Below are 4,847 nucleotides of genomic sequence, written 5' to 3'. Positions count from 1 at the left end.
TACAGTGTTACTTCAATTGTATGAATTTTCTTCTACCCTTTTGTTTTGATCAAGACTGAATATATATTTGAATAGCAAGTTAATATATCAATCTAAGCAATCTCTTAAATTTCTCCTAACCTGATTCTCCTCGGGCTGTTCTCCTTGGATCCTATTGTACGGTGTATGGCCTGTGCAGGTTTAATGTCACAGGAGCAGGTTACAAGATTGGTTCTGTGGTGTCTCGGGTGTTTCCTGTGTACAGACTCTTTACCCTTTGCTAAAAGTGGATCCTGCTGCTGGAAGCTAACAGACCCATTCTGTTTAAGCCTCTAAAGTGCCTGAAGCACATTCTTTTTTAAACCCTCAAGTTTTCAGGTTTATGATTTTCAGGAAGATTCCTCACAGTTGGGGAGCCATCCAAGACTTTGTGAGGACTCCAAAAGCACTCCTACTGGTGAAAGAAACAAATCTGTAGGAAGCAAGTGCCTTTATATAGTTCCTTGATTCTATTCTGCTATCCCTTACTTCTCAGACCTGAGGTTAGTTCTTAAAGATCCTGTCAGTCCTCCCTCAAAGGAAAAAATTTTCATCTTTTCTGGTAGTTCAGACTTTAGAGAACTTAGTCTGAATAAGGATCATTGAAATTTATTAACCATGTTTGATGGTGCTAATGGGATTCAGGTCCAAGCTTTCAAAACTGGAGTTTGTAGGTTGACAGTTCTCCACTATCTGATGTGATGTGGAGGAAGTGAAATAATTTTTAAGTGTTTAGAATCTGTGGCATTTTTTGTATTTTCTATTAAATTATTTTTAGAAATTTTACTTCTGGATTAGGATATCTTTTCTGTATGATATGTCTTTCATCTACTATAGTATCCAAATCTATTAATCAGTAGTAACAATTGTTAAAAGACCTTTCCTGATAGTAGTAAGTCTAAGTTGGGGAACTTGGGGTTTGTTTTTTTTTCTTTGGTTGGTTTTGGTTTTTTATTGAACATGTTCAGATCTTGGTGATAAGTCAGAAGTGGGAAAGAGGAACTGAAGAATTGTGCTTAAATTTGGTTCCTGCATAGAGATCCAGGATACTTGCGGTGCTTCTGGGGCAGCCTCCACTAACACTCCCTGATCTTAAGCCATTTAAGGAACTGTAGGAGTGACAAGAAGAAACACTGCCTGATGGGCTGTTTGCCCACTTAGAAATTACTGAGCCAGAAAGCACAGAATTGCTTTCCTTAATCACAATTTTCTTTTGCGATTCACAAATAGTGAAACTTCTCTCACGCAGTGAGGAGGGCAGATATATTTTTTCATAACGCACCAGAATTTTTTTTTCTTTTTATGCTGGCACAGTTGAAAGAGTTTGAACTAGTGCTTCCAGTTCCTTTAGTGGTTTCTCATTCCAGTATGGACTTGGGAATATTCTCAGATGTTGGGATGTGCCTGTGAACTGCAAAACTGCTTGGCAGGAAAAATGGGAATAAACAGCCTCTTAGAGGCTAGAAACTTTGAATCCTTCCATCCTGCAGCAGATTACAGCTTCTGCAGCTCAGCTGCCAGGAAAGACTGTGTGAGTACACACTAATCCATTACAGTAAATTAAGTCAATTATCTGAAGCAATCTTCATCAGCAAATTAAACTAGCGCTGCTGACTTTGCCTGAAGTGGTCTTAACAGTCTGGACTATCCCTTGGCAAAGAGAAGGAGGCAATAATCTTGTTGGACAGCTAGAAAACTGCAACAGCTCTTCTGACACTGCTTGGGGGGGCATATGCCAGTTTCCTTCAGTAGGCTTCTGGGGTGCATCTGTTCAAGCTAACATTTTAGAGACTATGCATTCATGGTGGAATTGACTAAATACCCAGATCTTAGGATTCTACTACATGAAGTCCTAGCTTGCCAGTCCAGGTATTTTGTTCATGATTTTCAACAGGATAAATTTCACCTACAAGTGAGCTTCAGGATGCTAGTCTCAGAAGTACACACAGCAGCAACTCCAGTTGTTCAGTGAGTCATACTGTGAAATAAAAAGTTTAATACTATTTATAAAAGTTTAATAAGTTTTGTGTAATGTTTGTATTAATGTAACTAAGAACAGGAACCTCCTACTATATTTAAACAAATACTTTGTGGTGTATTACACTACTCATGTTGTTTGACTTTTGCATGGTGAGAAGACCTGTGAGCTACTAGCAGCTGTCTGTATGGAATTGCAAGTAGATACTGGAGGGGTTCAATTGTGTGGATTTGTGAGCTGACAAATTAACACTGAGGCTTAGTAGCAACTCTTTCACTGTAGATGTTGGGAGCATGAGAATTGGATAGCTGAAGCTGAATGCTATTGGAGCCCTTTCCTATTCTGGGCACAATGTGATGCTAAAGTAATCCTGGATTAAAAATATTTTTGTTCAAATACTTAATCTGTTATCCTAGGTTTCTTAAGCTGCTATTGTTCTTTTCAGTTATTACTAGCTAACAGAAACTTAAAGCAAACACTAATTATAGTCTTACTAATAATAGGTTTATGTGACTTTTTTTCTGCATTTTGGTAAAATCCAGATTCTTCAGTCACTTCACTCAAATTTCAAGTGAAATTTTGCACAACATACTGATAAAGCATTTTAGAGAGTTTTTTACATTTGAATATTCTTTTCAGAATGTGCATAAGATCTGTAAGTATATTTGTAAAGTTTTTCATTGTAGATGCTTCTGGTATCTATCTATCACTTACAAATCCAGCCACAGCAACAGTGAATCTACTTCAAGAAAATTCAGTAGGGTATCTAAAAGAGTGAATTTAGTTCAATTGGCAGACACGTGGTTTTTTTCCAATGTAAAGCTATTGTCAATGGTGCTAATACATGATTTTGTCCTAAGAGGTAAATAAAGCTCTGAAAAGTGTTTTATGTTCAGAAACCTGGGTCAAACTGTTCCCTTTCAGGTATTTTGAAACATAAAAGTTACCTACTGCAGATACTAAGAAACAACTTCTTGCTCAAAAACTAATAATCTCAAGAAATACAGCAGAATACCTATAGCTTCAGAATTGAGGAAGCAAACTACCAGAAGCTGCTGGATTTGAAGGACACTAACTGCTGTAGCTGGGGGAATAAAGATCTGTGTGTTGCTGGAAGTGTCTTGGGCAGCAAATGTCTTTGCCTCCTACGAACCAACATACAAAGCTGCTATGTGGCAGTTTAGGCAATTCAAGACTGACCTATTGTCTCTCTCTGCAATGTCAGCAGGAGGGTAAGCAGCCCATAATGTCTGTATGAAGGATTTGTGTGTGCTTACATAGATTTTTTCAATTCCTTTTTTTGTCTCTCACTGAGACTTTGTTGCTCTTTATGCTTCTCCTTTATCGTATTTGATGACTGTCAGACACTAGAAAGCTTGAAAATCTTATGTTGCATATTTTGCCATTTTATCTTTCCTCGCAGTGTCAGTTCTGACCTGGTTTCTTCATTATCAAACTGTTAGAACTAGAAATACCTGTTACATTGGTAAGCCTATAGTATAAAACCTTGGATTTTCAGCTTTCAAATTTAAAATGATTCTATAATGCTACTGCTTTGTGAAACATTGCTTGCTAGGATAACTTGGACTTGAAAAAAGACAGCATAGTAAAATATTAACATCTGTATCTCATACGCAAATATGTGTTGCAGATATTTCCATTTTCTGGAAAAAAAAAAAAAGCCTAAAGTAATTGGAAATATTTTTCCCCATGTTGTCAGTAATTTCAGCTGGTTTATACTGCTAGCTCTTTTCTCCAATGATCAGAAAGATTTCAATCTAACAGAGTTCTTTCTATTAAAACATTTCATTTACAAAAGGCAGTTAACCACACCAGCGACAATATTTGGAATTGTGAGGCTAAAAATTTAGTGCAGCCAGTAAAAATGGAAGGCGATTACACAAAGCAATACAAATAGATGTAAGTTCAGCTCAGGCAGGGCATGCTATCTGCCATCATACTGGCTTATAACTGGTGGGAAAATTGTAGGAATGAGCTTGCCTCCCTATCACTCATCTTTTTTACAATGTAAAAAGAAAAAATAATACAAATACGAGTTTCTACTCATAGCTACTCATTCAAATACATGCATGCTTACCAGGTTCTTTGTTCCTTGAGCTAAAGCCTTCAGTAACGCACATTGCAAGAAACAATTTTACACACTGTGCATCTGAGCTTCCTTTTAGATCTAGAATGGCACAAAGGATCGTTAATCTAACAGTTTTCAGATTTCCATGTTCAAAATATTTTTAATTCTCTAGACTAGAGGCAGAGAGAAAAGGGTGAAGAAAATGTCCTACTTTGCTTCTTGAAAGCTCATTTCGCATATAAGGCTCGAACCCAAATTGGAGGAATCTCAGGTAACAACACAATGAAGACAAAGCCTTGGGAAGAGGATTCAGAATTCCCTCTTTGCCTTTACAAAAAATCTATATAGCAGGAGCAGTACTGTGTGTGCACTGGTTTTTTTTTCTGAGAGTAGCACTAGCTTCTTTCTTTAGTAAATAAAGGACATGTAATGCTGTAAACATTCCTCACACAGGAGGTATGTGCTCCATTTGTGGTTGTTGCACAGTTTGAGCTGAAGAGATAAAACGTAAAGAAAATCTAGATCAATGGGAAGAGCTTGACATCCTTTTTTTTGTTTCTAAATGGTAGGGCAATAAGCAAGGTGTTCCATGTTCAATAGCTGCTATTTTTAGATGCTTCCCTTTCTTCTAGGTAGGCTTTTCTCTGAGCTATATGGGGTGTTCATGTTTTAAAACTTCATAGTTTCATGGAAAAGAGAAAATCTTTGCCTAGAATGAATTTAGTATGATAGGGACCTCTAAATACGTCGTTTTTCTTTCCC

This window comes from Corvus brachyrhynchos, unplaced genomic scaffold (genome assembly GCF_000691975.1).
Source record: "Corvus brachyrhynchos isolate BGI_N302 unplaced genomic scaffold, ASM69197v1 scaffold255, whole genome shotgun sequence".
NCBI classification, from domain to species: domain Eukaryota; kingdom Metazoa; phylum Chordata; class Aves; order Passeriformes; family Corvidae; genus Corvus; species Corvus brachyrhynchos.
This window is presented reverse-complemented; position numbering follows the sequence as displayed.